The sequence below is a fragment of the Paralichthys olivaceus genome, chromosome 22 (assembly GCF_024713975.1).
Source record: "Paralichthys olivaceus isolate ysfri-2021 chromosome 22, ASM2471397v2, whole genome shotgun sequence".
In the NCBI taxonomy this organism is placed as follows: Eukaryota; Metazoa; Chordata; class Actinopteri; order Pleuronectiformes; family Paralichthyidae; genus Paralichthys; species Paralichthys olivaceus.
Window position 1 is genome coordinate 12517572 of NC_091114.1, and position 19584 is coordinate 12537155.

At 43.2% G+C, this 19584-nt stretch overlaps 1 long non-coding RNA gene across 3 annotated transcripts in view; it reads left to right on the forward strand.

The window, feature by feature from the left end:
- Positions 1-19584, forward strand: part of LOC109634681 (uncharacterized) — a 106629-nt gene continuing 87045 nt past the window's right edge. For 2 of the 3 annotated variants that reach the window (XR_011239938.1, XR_011239929.1), the window contains exons 1-2: positions 1-266; positions 13185-13285. This is a non-coding gene — a long non-coding RNA (uncharacterized lncRNA). The remainder of the gene's footprint in view (positions 267-13184; positions 13286-19584) is intronic. The other variant, XR_011239939.1, reaches the window with a different exon arrangement.

Genomic DNA, 19584 nt, shown 5'->3' on the forward strand with positions numbered 1-19584 from the left:
TTCTGCGACAGGCTTCGGATGAGGTCACGTGTTAGTAAAAAGTTTGGACATTTTCAACCCGGGTCGCTTCGTATCCGCCATGTTTGGAGGAGGACAGTGTCCTCGGCGTCTCCGGGAGTTTGTTGTTGAGCGCGCACCTGTTCCAGCTCCAGACGCACCGCGCGCGCACGCACGCTCTCTAGCCGGCAATGGAGAGACCTGTTCAGAGTAAAGACAAAGCTGGAGGTGCACGTGTCCGTCCTGGTACAAGACATATCTGCAGCCAGGTGAGTCTGGATACAGTTCAATATCGCTCCGTGTGTGTGTGTGTGTGTGTGTGTGTGTGTGTGTGTGTGTGTGTGTGTGTGTGTGTGTGTGTGTGTGTGTGTGTGTGTGTGTGTGTGTGTTGTGGTCACGCCTTGGATGTAGAGAATGAAACTAAAGCAGCATGATGTGTGTGTTGGGAGTTGTAGTTTGTTGTAGTTCCTGTGGTACATATATAATAATAATAACTTTATCTATGTAGTACTTTTCGAAAACAAGTTTGCAAAGTGCGTCACAAACATAAAAACAGACCAAAACTTGGTAAAAGCCAAATTATAAAAAACGTTTTAAGTGTTCAGAAGCTAAATTTAAAAGAGCACAACGAGGCAGCTTGTCAGATTCCCAGTGGAAGGTTATTCTACAGTTGTGGATTCCTCACAGAAAGAGCTCTAGCACCCTCAGCTTCACGCCTGAGCTGCAGTTGATCTGCAGATGTGAGATTGGGAGCAGGTACAGTATGTACGGGATTAGAAGGTCAGTGATATAAAACGAGGCAATGGCGTTAAGAGATTTAAAAACTTGCATGACATTTTAAAATCAATTCTGAGCGTGACAGGTAGCCAGTGCGATGAGGGGAGAATGGGGGTGATGCGTTCATTCTAAGAATGCTGGTGTTTTGAACAAGGTGGAGACAGTTGATAGATTTTACACTTTGTATTAGTTACCATGTGAGCTGGAAATTAAAACCTGACGCAAAGCTGCATAATAAGTAGCAGTGTTTCAGTCGGACTTTTGTGAATCATCAAAATCCATTCGGCACAGCATCTTAAGGTTAATACTACAGCCTCTGTGAGAATAAAATGTACCTTTGCAGTTCAGAAGTATCATCCTGGAGGTGCTGGTTATATTGTAATTCAGAGCACGCAGTCGGACTCTGCTGTAGATGTGATTGTACAGCAACAATGCAGAGAAACACAGACATAGAGGAGATGAGGAAAGAGCTGGAAGTGTTTTACTATATTTACCTGGTAGAAAACCTGTTTGACATCTAAACTGGTGCCTTTTCATACACACTTTGGTCACACACAACCGTGAGACAGGAATTAGCTTTAAACTAAAAGGACAGAGTTAAATTGAAGTAGACAAGGTGTGGCTTGGAGTTTTCTTCATGACTGAACTTACACCTAATTCCATTTGTCTCCGAGGTCTCTGCGACACGACCACAATTTCCTTCCCTCTCTGTTGCTGCTGTTTTTCTTGACACGTCTAAGATAATTTGCAGCTTTTTTTATTTGACTGAAGCTGGTCTTGAAATTTGAATGCAGGTGATTTGGCCGCCATTGACCTCTTTCACATGTCTGGCGTTGCTGTGAAAACTTGCATTCAAAGCAGTGTGATTGCGAGTCGCTCCTTTTGGCGGTGGAAAAATAAAAAATAAACTGCTAATTGGCAACCGGAGGTGTTGCAGTTACCACGATGTTAGCAGTTTGCCAGCCAGGCATCAGATATTTCTGTCTTGTTTTCTAAAGAGATAATTTGAAATGACACACAAATTGACAGTTTATCTTTGAAATGCTTCATGTTCAAAGTATTTTCACATTAAAATAAGGTTTTTCAAATTGTACGGAGATGAAAAACAGAAATGGAGAGACACTGTTGCATTTAAGCAGATATTTAACAAATACATTGTGCCGTTTATTTAGAATTGGCATCAGGAGATGACATCGATTTTCATAGAGATGTTGCCTGAAAATAATATTTTCCAAGGAAGTTGTACCATGGATCAAAAGGAGATTATTTTGTTGGATCAGGTAGTTTAGAGAAAAGGGAGAACAACACAAGTATAAAGCTATTTTTCAGACATGTTCTTCACATGCAAAAGGCAAACTCTGGAAAATGCCTGGACCCAATATTCCAGGTATTTTCCAGAGTTTTCAGATGTGTTGAAATCTTCTACTTGTATGGCACCTCGTTTTCATCCTGAGATATTCTCACATGGGCTCACTCTGACATTTTACTAGGGGGCTGGCAGAAAAGTTCTGGAAATTATCTGGAGTAACTGACTCGGACATTTGGGTTCTCACATGCAGTTCCTCCAGGAAAATGTATTGACTTCAGTGCATGTGTTAAAATCAGGTCCACAAGCAACCGGGTGTCTGTTATTAATACGATGTGTACTCTATCCAGTCTTTCTCCCTCTGGTACTGAGCCACTAGGTGTTTGAGACCTAAGAAAAGGAACCGTAAAAAGATATATATATATCTTAGTAGAACAATCCCAACCACTCAGTTTCTTATCCCCCCTCTGATGTGAGAGGGCTGAGCCTGACCTCTGATATAACCTCTGTGCTTGTGTTTGTCCTTATCATTCTCCCTGTATGTACCTTTGCATATGCAGGGGCTGTAATTGAGTCACACCTCCAATGCTCATGTGTAGTTTTCCCTCGTATCACACCGCTGTCCCCAGTTGAGCCCGTCCCTGCGTGCTCTCTGGCTGCACGGCCTCGGAAGAGAAATACAACCATTCATCAAGAATGTGTAAAAAGTCAGGCCGATGGCGGGCGGGCAGCCCGCCAGGCCACTCTTCTCCTCGGCAGCTCTTTGTAGTCCTGCCCGAGAGGTAATATGTCACCCATCCTCCACTTTGAACGGCAGGGAGAAACATCAACAAGGAGTGACTCAACAGCACAGAGAAGAAGCGTCCAGCACTGTGGTGGTGTAGCTCAGCGATCCCTTTTTCTCTCCAACTCCCTCTGGCGAGTTGCTATTTTGAGACTCCCGAAGCCTTGTTCTGCCTTCTCCCTCCGGGATTCGCAAGAACTGCCGAAGAGATCACAATGCACAAAAGAATTGCTTTAGAAAGTTCCAATATGCCCGCATCATTCAAGTAGTCACAGGGGGTAAAATGGATGGCGCCATGCTTTAAATATGAAAAGGAAACCGGTGTGTTTTGTTCTTATTCACGCAATACGAATATAAAACCCCAGTGAGAGAAATTCAGTCATATTCTCCATTGATTTGATACCAAGCTGGTACGTTTTTCAATATTAATCAGCATATCCATGGGTATACTCTGGATCTGTCTCTGGATCCAAATGTGTCAAACATCACACTGGTGAAAGAACACAGGCGGAGGCCAGTGCCGTAATATTTAGAATTCACACACGTGAGTCATGCCAATGATGTAAAGGACCAAGATACAAGGCTTTCAGAAATGATTGAAAGAATAATTGAATTTATGACAGTTGGCCTGATGTTGTATTGGCCTGTCAGTCACATTCAGTGATCTGCATGTGCTACATTGTTTTTCTGTTTTTATGGTCGTATGATGAAGTGAATAGAAGTAGATGAGACATTGTTGGGTGTCACTCGTAATCAGTTCTCATTTTATGTCACCCTTTCCATATTGTTTGTGAGCAAAAGTAATTAGTTACATTACTTTGTGCCCAAATCTATATAAATGAATTAATTGAACAATCATATATATTTATAGTTTTGTTGTTTTTTCTAATTCTATTTCTTATCATTTCCATTCTTTATTATTTCATTGACCTCGTGTTTCACTCTGTAATCACAAGCTCTCAGAGGAACTGAGCGTTTACGAGTGCTGGCCCTCTATCATGTCCCATCAGTACAAGGGGCATATACATTGTGGGCATTAGTCACCCCCACACAGTCACAACTTAATCACTGACACCAGTGACACGAGGGACACCCTGCCTCTCAAAAGCCCCTCACACTTCAAAAGCTTCCCTCTCAAAGCAGCCATTCACAGGCCTCCTTCAATGGGACGAGGGAGGCTGCGGCATTTAATGAATGGATTGATTTGGAGCGAATGTGTTCCGAGGCAACATTTATTGTGATAATACCAGTGTCAACGCTCTGCACTCCTCCCTCGACCCCGCCGATCCCCAACGAGCGCGCCACTCGTCGCAGAGAAAGAGCTTTGAAAATCGGACACTTGAAAGCGAAGCTGGGCACAATGACCCACGCTCATTCCTCACCCCCAACCGACCTGCCCAAAAAGATGGGAAAAATACCCCAGCTGGAGCGTGCAACACTGGCCACATTATTAGGAAATGTTGAGGGGAATAATAAGGATGAATTACCCTTCCCTTTCTAGTGACCCAAAAATCGCAGAGCATACTAAATCTTAGCCCTCTGTCAATGGCTGGCTGTTATTTGCATCCATTAGAGTGAATGCTAGCGGCTCTGTTTTGTGACACTCATTTTGTGTCACAGATTGCTCCCCTCCTCATCCTCAGCAGCCTTGCCAAGGGTAGTCATTTCCAATGCATAGTTACTACTTGAGTGCAACCTCTATGTTTATATGTATGTGTGTGTGTGTGTGTGTGTGTGTGTGTGTGTGTGTTTGCCCGTCTGTCTTGTCTGCGGGTGTGTTTATCTGTTTATGAACAGCGTCGGAGTGTTTGTGTGCACTGTCCCACTGTTTCGGCGGAAAATAAGAAGACACCTGCTCGGCGATTCGGAGCTGGCTGTCAAAAACAGGAAAGAAAGTGTGGTGGGAGGGAAAAAAAACAAAAACACCCAGGCAGCCCGAGATATATCTATTCTGGCTCCCCGCTTCCCTCAAGCTGCCGGTAGGAGACTTCAAAATGGCTCCACTCCCTGCCACAGAGTGGGCTCTACCCTGTCAAAATGTCTTTGAATGGAAAATACAGACTGAAAAGTTTCCTTCTTTCTCTCTCTTCGTCACTGTTTTTTCTCTCCTGCTCTCTCATTCTCCGCTCCCCCCCCCCCCCCCCCCCCCCCCCCCCCCCCCCCCATGTCCATCCTTCATCGCACACAGAAAGGGCATCTCATCCTCTCCGGTGAAGCTCTCATTGAATGCTACCTTTGCTCTGAGAAAAACACTCTGTTCCTCTCTCTCTCTCTCTCTTTCTCGCTGGAGCGCCGCCAGAGCTCTCTGTCTCGGTGAGGTATCTGCCAGTCACTCAGAAGTCCATTCTTCACTAAAACATGATGTCTATCTCCTGGGTCCTGTCTGTAGAACAGTGAAGGTCTCGGTACCTTTTGTCAGAAGCGATTATGATCTGTGAAGCCGACAGAAATGCAAACAAAACCAAAGTGAATAGAATTAATACGCCGAGGTCGATTAACCGAGGGCATCTGAATGTTTGAGAGCGACATTTGGCGGCCAAAGGTATGAGGACACCTGAAACTTTTAACTCTAATGTAATAGTTCAGCATCTCATGGTCGTTAATATGCTTCTTTAAGGGAAGGCTTTACTCAAGGTAGTGGTGATTTGCCCCCATTGTAGAGGTGGGCAATGCCCCACCACTCTCCAAGGGATGAGGGGGATGGATGATGGATGGATGGATGAATTGTTTGATTTCAATTCTCAAATTTTGATTTGATTTGTATCCAGACATTAAGCCAAAAATATTGTTAATGTGACTGCCACCATCTTGGCTGCTGAAGATATAATTTAGAGCCAGTAATGATTGGGGGATGGAGGTGTCAGTGTTAGCTGTCAATCATGACGTTTCTAATCTAATTAAACTAATTAAGACCAAACTTAGACACACATCGTTGTTATAAGACCTACCTGCAACGACAGGAACCATGATACTTTTTAGTTTGGTCCATGTCCCATCCACTGAAATGCAATTAGTTATGACCAACACTGTAGCCAGCCACCAGGGGGCGACCAGAACACATTGGCGTCTCTTCTGGGGAGCAGTAATGTCATCAATCTTTAAATACAGTCCATGCTAGTCGGTGTCTGAGGTTCTGACCCCCAAGTGAACCACTGTCTTTATTGCAGTTGTCCACATAGCATAAGGTCGGTATAGGGTCAGTTTAATGTCATGGCAAATATGAAGAGAGTAATGTTTAACTGACATTCAAAATATCATTACATGTGTGGCACATCCATCATTTAAGAAACCAATGAGCCTTCATTTCATGGTATGGATGCTTGAGAAATCTATCGGGCCAAATCCGGTCCCTATGGTGTCTTACATTTATGGCTAATCTAATACTTCTCTATGACAATGTCTAAAAATCCATTCTTCCCGGGCTTCTCTCATTATTTCAGGTGGTTTCTCTGTGGCCAGAAGGAACTACCTAATGGCCATTTTTATTTGATAATTGGTTATCTTGACATTTCAAACTGGCTCCATAATTTGTTCGTCTCTTTTGTGAGTGGCTCGTTAATTAGAGAGTGTCTATGCTTAGCTCATCATTTCCGAAAAGGATTCGAGGTCATCGTGGAATTACACGGTTGGCATTCTTCAGAGACGTTCGTTAAAAATGGCAGTTTCGCCCAACCCGCCTAAGATGAGGACTTGAGAGAATCTGATAACCCTCGCCCCCCCGGAGGACTATCCACAGAAAGGATATTAATGTTCGAAGTCCCGAGGAATTCAAGTGGCTCATTCATTCAAATGTGTGCATCTCTTCCTAGCTGCTGCTGTGAGATATAGTCTTAAGGACGGAGGGTGATATGTGCCCTGACAGTGGTGAGAAAAAGGGAGAGCCATGTTCGCTGAGTTAACTCCAAGGGGAGAAGAAGTAAATGTCCTTGTGAAAGTCTGGAGATGAGTGATGCCTCGGACTAAGCCTTCAATCTCTCCACAATGCTCATCTCAGTAATAATTCATTCTGCATCCTCAGAAATGGAAAATATTGATTTTCAATGAATAACACCCCAAACCAGCATGGAGCCCTGCCTAAGATTGCCAGTAACGTAAAAAGAAAAAAGCAAAGAAGCACGTCTCATGCCACTGCTCCGATAAAACAGACATATGTGAGTCAGCAGCCAAACTACAACTAATTAGAAGATAATTCCTTGTTGCGTTCAAGAGGATCAAACCAGCAGATAATAATTGCTGAAGTGTTCATATTCGCTGTTATTATTGTTTGCATGGTGCATGTTTCACTGAGGACACAGCTGTCAACAATGAAGTGTCAGGATCTGGTTCAAAATCCAAATCTGCAAAGCTTGAAATATTTACTTGGCACTCACATTCAGATTCTGCAACATCCTGTTTGCGTCATTAGCTTCTCTCTCCTACGAGCTCAAACATGAAGACGGCAATCTGAACAATGATTCATCTCCTAATATCCGTAATGATCTATATCTTGTGTTTTCTATAATTCACAGTTATTGTTAAACTGCTGCTGACTCACTTGGAGCCTTGTATAAAACCCCTGCAGTACAGTTACATTTCAGGATGGCATATATTTCTCCACTTCTGGTGTAGCAATCCATTATGTGGTGGTATCAATGACAGTAATTTGCTAGGATTAATGCGATCATCAGGGTTGATCGATAGATTATTTTAGATTATGGTTTCAGCTCAAAGTGGCCTGCTTTATTTCCTATTTCTATATACTTCATTAATCTCAAACCTTCACACAAACCTAGCGTTTATCCACAATGCAATGAATAATACTTTGCGTGATTTGAGGTTGAATTCTTTGAAAATAGCATCAGGAATATTTTGGTGGATAAAAGGCTCCGGCTTTACAGATGTGATTAGAATTAAAAGTATAATGTTTTAAATCCCCCTCCATAATCTCTTTTGTTTCGAAGCGATGACAGAAGGATTAAAGGACCTTGCTAATTTTTGTAGATCTGCGTGCATCAATTACAGCCAGGACTGCCATTGCACTGTTTAGTATTAATGCATTCATAAGCACATCATGAAAAAAGACAAATCTGCACTCCTCAGCTTTGGCAGACAGATCTTAAAAAATCTCATCCTTTGTGCAGGATCTGATCCAAATTGGCATCAATGGACTTCACACTTAAAGCTGAGGAATGCGGTTGGATTTTAATCAATTAATGCAGTGTCGAAACATTTTTAAAGTAAGTGGTGATGATTCGGTGAAAAGTGTGCGACTGCAGCCAAAGTACGATTTTTACATGGTCGGCCTTAACTTGAGTCTCTATAGAGCAATTTCTCTTTCTGTTTTCTGATATACATCTTATTAACTACTGGTTTACTCAACTTGGTTTTCAGAGTAAAGTTCTGTCCTGTCACATTTCTACCGTCTGAAAGGTTTGAGAGATTAATTAATATCTTTGAATGTAGGTCATTTAATATGAATCCAAATATGAATTTAAATATGGTTTCATGAGGGGAATTTTGTGCCTTTGTTAATGTGTGTATGTATTTTTAAACAAAATATTTTATTTTTGATGCAGAACTTCAGTCTTAGTTTAAGGACCAGATGAGACCATTTAAAAGAATCTGCGACTTTCTGACAGCCATTTTTTCTAGTTTGCAAACTAAATTATAATCGGTTAATTGTCAAAATAATTGGTGCATTACTCAAAAATAATCTTTAGTTGCAGCTTTTATTTTTTGCCAACTTCAGCACTCTGAAAAATATAAGTTAGTGGCAACAATATTGTGGGATGATCTGGTTGTTTGAGGTCGATTTATCTCAACACGCATCCGCCAAGACCAATATTTTCACAAAGCTCAGTTTCTACCGGTCAGAAATTCTTAAACATCAGGCTGAATGTGAGATTAGACGGAAGGAAACATGCATTTCAAGAGAACCCACACCAGCTTGACTTCCCAGTGTATGTGTGTGTGGGAGTATATGATCTTTCTTCCTCCCAGGACCAGACAGTGTCTGACTTCATACCCGCTCAAATCACTCAACTTGTCCGTGGTTACGGCATCACCCCCCCCAGCCCTCGCACTCTCTCCCCCAGCCTTTGATACACCCCTATAGCCTCCACCAGTTCCCCTGGAGTGCAATCTCTAGTCCACTGGTATTGATCAGGCGCACAAGGTTTTGATTAGCACACTTGGCTAGATAACAGGGGGGGCTTCACTGCATGATTGTTCTCGACCATTCCACTGTCTTGTTCCTCCGTTGGCCAGGGAGTACTTCACTTCATTGGAGTCAGTGATTGGATGCACCCTGGACCCCCACATCCACCCTCTGCAGTAAGAGATCCAAGGGCCTGATGCTCTCTCTCCACTTGACTGAGTGTTTTGCTGTTGGTTTTGAAGGCAAGTTGAATGCAGGCGGCACGGTGCGACCAAGAAGGGTCTGCTGCAGAATGGCACTGAACTTGGGTGAAATACATAGATGAAAGAACTGATAGCGGTCACATTCGTCAAAACAAGGGAAGCTGGGGTTTTCCACGTCCAATAAAGAATCTCATAGTGAAGATAAGCCCCCAAACAAAAGAACAGGCGTGGGGAGAGATGTGAAGTCGATACGGGTGTTCAATCAAGAGGGACGTCCAACTTTTTCTCATTTGCCAGAGAAAGAAGAAGACAAGGGCAAGCTGTTGGCTGCTCAGGCATTCTGACATTGCTGCCCAGGAGTCAGCCACCCATTGGCCTATTCACTGGTCAGCCAATTAGGTCTCGTCTTTTAAGGTTTAATACCTACAGTTAAGGCCACCATTGTGCGCCAACTAATGCTATTTCAGGCTTTCACTCACTTTGGGAGCTTTCATTAAATCCCGAAGAATGCCGGGGCTATTCACAGAGAGGATTGAGGTAAAAGCCTTGAATTTTGATATTTCTCTCACAACCCCCTCTTTATGTCTCCCCATCTCACTGCTCATCCAAAGACACAATCTTTCAAATGATGGCACTTGTAAGAGCAAAGGAGGTTGATTCCCACGTTTGGCTCTTGACTGTTATTCATTTGACTTCTTGTCAGGTGTTTTACAGGGTCAGGATGCTCTCACCGTTTAAAAGTTTTATCAACTCCCTTTTTCTTTGGGAAGTCTCCGGTCATATGACTCATTGACTTTCTTCCTCTGAAGTCAGAGCAGCACATGGAGTGTGTCCCAGTTTCATTTGAAAGGTTTCCACAAACATTTCATGGTCATCTGACTCGATATTTCCACTCCCTGTTCCAGGCTGAATCGTCGTAAACAGTGCCCCCATTGAGAGCAAAACTTATCTAACAAAAAAAGGCAGGAGACGGGTGCAGGCACATTCCTTCAGTCGTGTTCATTAGTTGCACACTTGCTGTGATGCATGCTGGGGGATGTTGGCTGGGCTTGGCCGACCACTCAAGCACTAAGCGCGCCAACAGATGTAGTGTAGCCTCTCCAAACAGAGGGGATCAGACTCACTCAAACTTGGCCAGGAATCTGGGGAGTTGTTGGAGGAAGAGGAGGGGACGAAGAAGAGAAATGGATAGTCAGTGAGAGAGAAAAACAAGGAGATGGGTTGAGGCAGAGAGAAAGAGAAGAGGCTTGAGGATAAAGACAGACAAACAGAGAGGGGTGGGGGCGGGAGGTGGGAGACGAGTTGTTCCCCAGAGGCATCACTCTTGGTGTCTCACTCCACTGGTCCCTATAATGTGTGACGCTCAGGAGATTGACAGACTGTGTAAAACTCAGCCCACAGGAGAAAACAACAACACAAGTCAGACACATGAAAACCGCAACTCGACTGAGCTTGTGCCGAGAAGACGCTGCGGTGGGGGAGTTGGATGGACAGCAGCACTGTTTGATGTAACCTTTACACATTGAGGGAACGTTTGCTGAGCGCACAAGCTCTGTTTTACTTTTTTTTCTCATTGTGGTCCTGTGGTACCCGAACATATTAACATGGATTTGAACCTGTGAGCTGCCATTTTTCATGAGGTCACAACCTGCTTTTTTAAAGCTTTTCCATGAGGAAACACTCTTGTCTTAGGGTGACAACAAAACATTTTTTACTTCTCCTTCATAGTGCAGATAAAAAAAAGAACTGGTCCTTACCTGTTAAATAAACCACTCAGTATTCTAAATATAAGTCCTGAGGAAAGGAAGCTTTTTTCACCACCAACCACAAGGGGCAGCAATGAGCCCACTCAGTAATTAAAAAAAAAAAAACAAGCCAGTTTGTCATATTTTTTCAAACTGTAGTTTTACTCTGACTAATTTCCATAAATGATTTATGTTCATCAGATCAGAGGTTCCTCTTATGTCCTATTATCTTGTCCACAAAAGCTGCAAAGACGGACAGAAAGCGGGATAAGCCCATTTTATGAGGCTGTACCCTCACTTATCTCCCCACTAGCACACCTCAGATGATATTGCTCCATATCAGCCAGTGCGATGCCCCCCCACCCTACAACTGAAAAAATATAGGTCCGCCACAGTCCGACGTTCTCACATCCTCTCGCTCGTGTCCTTGAGGCGTGAAGATATAATTGACTGCAAAAAGGGGAGCGTTTCATTCACAGGTATCTCTCAGTTTGACCTTCAGCGATGATGGAGTGAAAGTAGCCGAATGAAGATGAATGACGGGCACAGTCAACACTTTGACCCACTGCTCCCCCCGCCTGACGACCAAGTTTAACATGGCCATCATGGGCTAATCCTTATTTAGCAGCCGCCATCATCGGCATCGCACACATTGTCAGAGCTATTAATCAAGGTTGTGTGCGGAGCATTTATCACAAGCTGGCGTAGATGTGTACAAGTACTGTATTGTGCAGCGATCATTAGAACACAAGGCATGTTTTCTTTTGCATGCTCGGCTCAATATGCACTCAGCATAACAATCTGTACCTAATAGGATACATGCATTCTTATAAAGTCATTCTTTCATGTGTTTTTCCTGCGAAGCAACATAACTGCCAAGCACCACGTACTTAATGAGCTCCAATGCAGCAACTTTAATTTGTAAAAGCAGATGTTCAAAGTTCAAATTGGTCAATCCCTTCTATGACGCATGAAACGATGATAAATATGGAATATACTGTATATACAAATGCAGATTCTTTATGTTCCTCCATCTTATATTCAGACGCATGCTGTGCCCAATAATCTGTGTCTGCTGTGAGGAAAAGCCAATTTCCATGACATGTTTTTTTCCCCCCCTGGTGTTAGAAAGGTTACATATTGATGTGGGTAGTTGATGCAAAATACAATGTGAGCTTGTGAGTAAAATCCTGCACCTTTTGTATTTTTGTGGTCTACATTAAATTTCTGCCAATTGATCCCTTTCACCTCAATCTTACACGCTGGACCTTTAAAGCAGTTGCATTGGATCATAGCATCACTGGTTACCTTGGCTATATTGTGATCTGTGACCAAATCAGACATAAATTCAAAGATCTTCAATATTATGTTGCAGAAATATGCAGTGAAATACGATTTTCAAGGGTTAATTCTCTCAAATAATCAAATAACACATTTTTTGTCACTCAGTGGTATTTAGCCATGACCAGATTAACCTTCTCCGAGTCCCCAGAGCAAACATCTCTTGTTTCTGTTCGTTTTATCTCTTTTACCTTTTTATCTTTCACCAGACACCCAGAAAACAAGCAGTGCTGAAAAGCTGGAGTGATTTGTTGATTAATCCATTAGATGATTGGCAGGAAATTAATTGGCAAACATTTATTAGTCACTTGAGTAATTTATTTAAAGCAAGAATAATTGGTATCAACTTCTCAAATGAGTATTTGGTTTTATATAAAAGATTCAAACAGGTTTTTTTTTAATATGTTAACTTAGTTACACTGGTGAAAGTGTCTCCCTATTTTCTGCAATTTTGAATGTTACTAAAAAAAAATATATTTCGATTTTTTTGATATTATACATCATTGTTGGTTGCAGCCTTTTTGTGCCACTGTGACAGAATAATAATCCATTCTTTCTACTCTGCAATCACGGAAATATAGACCCAGTACTGGAGTAAACCTGACGCCCCTGGGCAGTTGCCTGTTTTGCTGTTAATCCTGTTTTGTATGTAGCCAAGCAGCTATTTAATCTGCTGCTAAACTCCAACACAATGCAGGTGAATGGAATTTAATTTGTGACTGGAATAATAACGTTTAAAAAGCTTAAACACTATGTATTTTTTAGGTTATCCAGGATTATCCACATACAATGTTTTTATTTTCTCTTAAAGAAAAAAACAAAACATTATTTCTGGAAAGCTTTAAAAAGCTCAACAGAAACTTTTTAAAAATGTAATTTTTCTTAATTCTTTCAGAGGCTACTTCCCACAGTGACGAGAGGGAGCGGAAGTCGGGGGGCATGTATTTAAAGATGTAGGCAACAAGACCAAAACTACCTTCAAGACCAGATACACATGTGAGTTAAAAAATATATTTCTTAATTCTTATGAACCAAAACTTTGAATGCATCATTTAATGTCTCACCACCACTTTCTCTCAGTGTCATCTCACATGTGACACACGTGCATGTGCGTGCGTGTGACAAATCTTCCATTGCGAATCCGCGGCTCGTTTCGACGTGACAACGCTGTGTCACCACTGTGTGGTGTCACCACAATGACCACTCTTACATTTACACCCACGTGCAGACAGTGACACATGCGCCGCTCAAGTGATTTGACTTATCCGCACCGACCGGCAGTTGTTGTGGAGCAAGACGGCAAACAAAGGGTGCGTTGTTTGTGCGTCGCTGATCTGAGCTCAACATGAGAGCTGAATATTGAGTTTATTTCTATCTGCATTAGCTCGCTGTGTTTGTTGATACATGATAGCACTGCATTGTTGCTAAATGCGGGCTCGTCTGAGGAGTTAAGCCTCCCTGAACACTGGAGAGCAGGCCAATTACATCTCCTGGATTAAATGGCAAATCCAAGTCATAATGAGAGCCAATCACAATGGTTGCCGAGTATCCTAGCAACCCGACAGCACTTGGTTAGTTATTTGGAAGTATTGTACAGAGTATTATTGTTGTTGTGATGGGAGTACATATAGATAAAGAGAAAAGAAAAGGGGGGTGGGGTGACGACTGTAAATGTGTACGGGAAAGACAGAGAGAAGGCCAGAGCGTAAAATGAATAGAGAGAAAAAAAACAACAAGAACAATTCTGTGAAGTGGGTGAAACTGACAGGCATGTGTGAAGGGATGGAGAGAGGAAGAAGATGTACTCACCGCTGGTTAAGAGAGAGGAAAAGAGCAAGACGGACAGAAAAAAACGAGGGGGACAGTGGAGAAAACATTGAGGGCTCGAGAAGGAATTAGACAGCTTAGGGGGCATTATGTCAGTGTACATAGGATTTAGTGTATAAGTCTGGATTATGGCCTTTTGCTTTGATAGAAAATGCCACCTTATAGGCAGTGGAGCTGTGTTTTGTTCTTCGGGCCGATATCAAAGAGGGCGCCCCGCTGCTTTTTGGAATGCACAGTCACAACGTGGGCACTCAATCCCTTTCACAGAGGAATTCAGATGGGATTTGTAACACCAACCTCTCTGTTTCTTACTGTGTGGGGCCAAATGGACCATGGTGCACAATGGCAGGCAAACCAGAGGGACGGGCAGGTATATAGACAAGTAAATGGACACACATGCACAGGGCTGGGTAATGCCTCCTCTCAAATGCATTTCATTGTTCTGTTTAAATGAGCTTCATTACTTTGCCAAATTTAAGATGTAAAAGGAAAGTGCAGATAAGAAAAGATGAACAATTAAAGTGGAGGAAATGTATTCAAGTTTCAAATGATCCTCTGTCACGTATCATAAAACCACCCTTCTCTTTAAATAGACGAGGTCATTGTCTTACTTTAAAAACGTAGCGTATAGAAAGATGGACGACGTGTCTCTACTTCCTCCCACTGTCCAGAAATTATTCTGCAACCAGACACCAGGGGGAGATCACGAGGCTTTGGCTTCACTTTTGGGGAGATGTCTTGCAAATTAATTTACAAATAATCTTGATGAAAATAATCAGGCATGTGCAGATGACTGATATTTGTGAGCGTGTGCTATATAGTAGAGATACAATCTATATCTATTGTTATATTAAGATTATGTAACAATGCACACCACATATTAGATTCAGGCACAAACACACACCCCTTCACATACACACACACTGTATATCCACGTACAGTGTTTGATCTATATAAAAATAACAGACTCCCTCTCATCCATACACACCTACACACGTGTACACTCCAGAATTGCCACTATCCACTTTCCCTCTTGCGTGTTTATTGTCTGCCACATGCAGGATACTGTGTGATTGGTCTGAAAAATCCTACACAGTCCTCCCACACAGTAATGTGCTGTTTTGCACCATGGAGCTCTCTTTCAGGTGCCTCAGTAAATAGGGCCATTGTGTGGAGTGCATTACCCAAAGGTTTTACTCCCATCACTCCCTAGTGGTTTGTGGCCTCACTTTTCACTGTTGCAGTCAAAAGCGCTGTGACGTCGGGGCGAGGGAAAAGGTTTTAGAAGCTGAAAGTGGGAGTTTCAGAACACTGTCGGAGCGGAGTCGCACTTTTTTTTTTTTTTTCCATTTTCATTGTAAAATGGCTCTAAAACATCTTTCCTTTTTGCAAAATGATTAATAGCAAAAAAAAAACTGAAATAAATTATGTGGCCAAAAACTAATTAAAGAATCATACTGATGCTTTTGCATGTTTTAGCCCATTAACTAGCAATTATGCAAGCTACATTGTTGCCAACGATTTTTCAAAGTGAACCATGTTTTCAGAGTGATTTCGTATCCTTCAGGCGGCCACTGGATTCCATTTATTTCAGTGCAGGATGAAAATCACCTTACAGAGGCAACGTTAGCTGACAAGTTGAATGATGCATTTATGAGCTATTTTAAAACCGATAGGCAAATATGCACATTTTCACATTTTCAAGTTTGCTTTATGAAGCAAATCGTCAAAAAAGTAATTTCCCGTGTACTCATCTTTAGCATTGCCTTAAGAGGTAATGTTAGCACATAAGCTAGATATGTTGTGTCTCTAAAGCATTGGACACGCCCACCGTAAGGTCCATCTTTTCTAACATACTAATTAATACGTGTTTCCTCTAAATACATTTAATATAACAGAATTGCTCTTGATGCCCCCCCCCCCCGGTCACTGAGATGAAACCCCCGACCCTGACCTCAGTTGTTTTGGTTCCACTCAGAAAAGAGGAAACTGTCTGAACTCCCCGAACGAAAAAGAAAGTTACAAGGGTGATGTTACCCTGAACAAGTCGCCCCATCATGGCATGACTCACATTCACACAGCCCCTGAAGGCACACAGGCTCTGATGCCTCCCCTCCCTGTGTTTCTGTGTGTCTGCCCCACTCTGTCTTTCTCAGCGCTGCATCTCGGTGTCAAATAGAGTCAGTGCCCACACCACGGGCCTCAGGGAACAGAGAGACAAGTCTGCCTTTCTGCACATCTCGCTGCTCTTCATCTCTCACCCGCACTTTGTTTTTTTTTTTTTCCCTTTTTTCCGATACAACAAGAAGAAAACCCACATTTTAGATAGTTGCTTTGGAAGTTGCAGCCATTAGAGACGTGCATCGAGGGGAAATGCATCAGTCAAAGGGATGCTGGAAAACAAAAGAGACCTTTCACTGCATCATTTCAATAATAATCAATATTCTTTGATATTTCAAAGCGTAGGGGTAGATGGTGCATGCTTAATTAGTACTGCAGCCTGTTCCTGTGCATATACTGTAATGTGCATTTCAATCTACAGTGGCAGCACTATTTTTGGATATGATGAACGGAGATTGTTTAATCAATATTAATGGTTTTCACCAGCTGTCCTCAGCTTCTTTTTCAAGGAATTCATCTGACAATGAATGAGAGCGATGAAGTGTGTGTGTGTGTGTGTGTGTGTGTGTGTGTGTGTGTGTGTGTGTGTGTGTGTGTGTGTGTGTGTGTGTGTGTGTGTGTGTGTGTGTGTGTGTGTGTGTGTGTGTGTGTGGGGATTTGTTAATAGACAATAAAGAATGAGAGTGGGAGGGGAAGCAGGAAAAAATAGACATGGGGACAATTAGGAACAGCGAGTGTTAGAAGCAGTCAAGACACAGATTGAGAGTAGCGAAGGAGTGGGAAAGAAAGAGTGTAAAAGTCCCTTGTGATTCATACAGTTATTATCTCTTGCACTTGTGTGTGTGAATGGAGGCTGTCATGCATGTCACCCTGGCAGGTCTCCTCTCCCTGTGTTTTGGGGGGGGTGAACGGGGCCATTCCCCGGGGCCTAAAGTTTGGCATTAGCATTCCGCACGGTAATGGGCCCCCATTTGCCGCTTGTCACCATAAGATAGGTAGCTTCGTCCTCACCAGAGTCCCTCCAGCTGAGCGGGGCCCTGCGCTCCCATTGTGCTCAATGACCCCACTCATTCTGCCTGTCGATTCCCTCTCCTTCCTTTCCTCTCTTTTTATTTCGTCAGCTCTCTTTGAGCCACCAACCAAACCAACAGACTACGACCGCATCCCATCTGAAAAGGTTTATTTGGTTATTCCTTTCCATTAAATAGGGTTATTTCTTCTCCAAATGCATGAAAGCCGAACGGTGCAGGCGCGCGGTCAGTGAACTCCGGTCATCGCCCATCTAATCCCACCTGGTCCAAGGAGAGCTGTTATTTTCCTGCTTCATGCGGTCATATTAGGGTTCGTGATGGAACAGATGCCGCTGTGTATACAGGCTAATGAGGTAGCAGAGTAAGGTACAGAGTTCAGCCCGACTCTCCACCGTGGAGACCTGAGTTTGTTTGGAGCCATGCCCTCAGCGCCACACCGACCTGAGCAGAGGAGACGGGAGATCACTGAGGTCCTGACCGTTCAACAACAAAGAATATTAATTGGAAATGGGTGGGGAGAAAACTTTTTTTGGGAGGGGGGAGATGTGAAGGATTTAAGAGGAAAATCAAAAACTACAGACAAACTGTTACTAACCAGCTCATAACCAGGTCTTCAGGTTGATGTTATATATTAGAAATATGATAAAAAGACGATTTTAGAATCCAAAAATCTAAAAGAAAACCTCTGACTTTCCGAACTCAAATGGGTGAGAGCCAGGTTCAGGGTTTTGCAGAAAACTTCAAAGAAAAGGTTAGATACACGAGGGGGGGGGGGGGGGGGGGGGTGGCTGTGACACATCGCACAAACATTACGTGCAAACGTGATTCTTCTTAACATGAGAGTACATTTCATAATGTAAAATCCAATGACTGTCGGAGATCAATGGCTCATCAATATTGCATGGCTGATGATTAGTGTATGCTGCATAATGGCCCACCAGATGTTCTGTGAAAGCCTGATCCCTCACAGATACAATCAGTGTATTCATTGACATGTCGCCCTCATTTTGTTCAAATTAGAGCCTCTCTGTTCAAATATGTACAATGCCGACACCCACCATATGCCTCAAGCATGCTGTCTGTAATCTGTTTGTTTATGCACATCCTCGTTCACACCTTACATGCGGCTGCAACTGGGTCACTGCGAGACATAGAGAAGGGGGTGGTGGAAAAAGTTGGTGTTGCTACCATGATCACCAAGTTTAAAGATTAGCGGCTGATTGATGCACTGGCTGCACTGTGAAGGTGAGGCGAGCAACTTGTTGCCCCCGCTGCCTGGGATCCGCCGGAGCATAATACCAGGCGACAGCCAGCCTGGTGTTTGTAGCGCAAGCCAAGAGGGATTATGGGTAGTAGGCTTTAATATCTGATTTTAATTAGCAGTTTAATACAGTGATCACGCCTCATTAGGGAAGTGGGGATGCTGGGGATGTGCGTGAGTATGCTAGGAAGTACAGAGAAAGAGCAGAGAGGAGGAAGGAATATAGATGCTTGCAGGGAGGAGAAGCCTCCATGTGATGTTTTCAATGTGATAACAGATTTGTTTGGATTGCTGATTTCAACACCGTTACTTTTCACCAATTAATCGCAATACGTGACATCATTTTGACACAAACATATAGACTTTGTGCTACAGAAAGAAAATGTTACGACGTGCTTTTTAATCCTAATACCGTGTATTTTATGTTTTATGGCTCCATCATCCTCAGCCGGCTGCCAGGATTCATCTGTTTGTGTGGAATCCCCCCCCCCAGCCTTGCCATTGCATGCCACTTAAGGATTTAGAGTGAGTGTATCAAATCTGTGAATAGTCCTCGCTAGCACAGGATAAAAAGATTAAGCCATTTTAACCCCTAGGAACCCACTGCCCCTTTGGCTCTTGCCATCCAGGAATTAGTCTGGCTCCTCTGATTGCATCCGTTTCCTGATGTAGGTGGTGCAGCACGGTGGTGGGACACGCAGCGGGGGCAGCCAGCAGGACTGGCAGTGTACCAGAAAGTTGTATGGTTGGGTAAAAACAGGACCCTCTGTTTCAGTAATGGCGTAATGGAGGTGTTTGGGGAGGGGGAAGCTTCAGTGGTCAGCTGGTAACACACCACTGCTCTTTTTCTCTCTTTCCCCCTGCCCTTCTTTTCTTTATCCTCATCCCACTCGTTGACTCACTTCGAGTTCCCTCTCCCTCTCTTCCGATCACTGTCCCTGCGGTGCCAGCGGCTGTCTATATGTGGTGAGACTCATTCAATCCACTTTCAATCCCCTGGGTTTAGTTCAGGGGCCACGCTCATTTTGTCGGAGGCAGTTTCGACCACGTCCCTA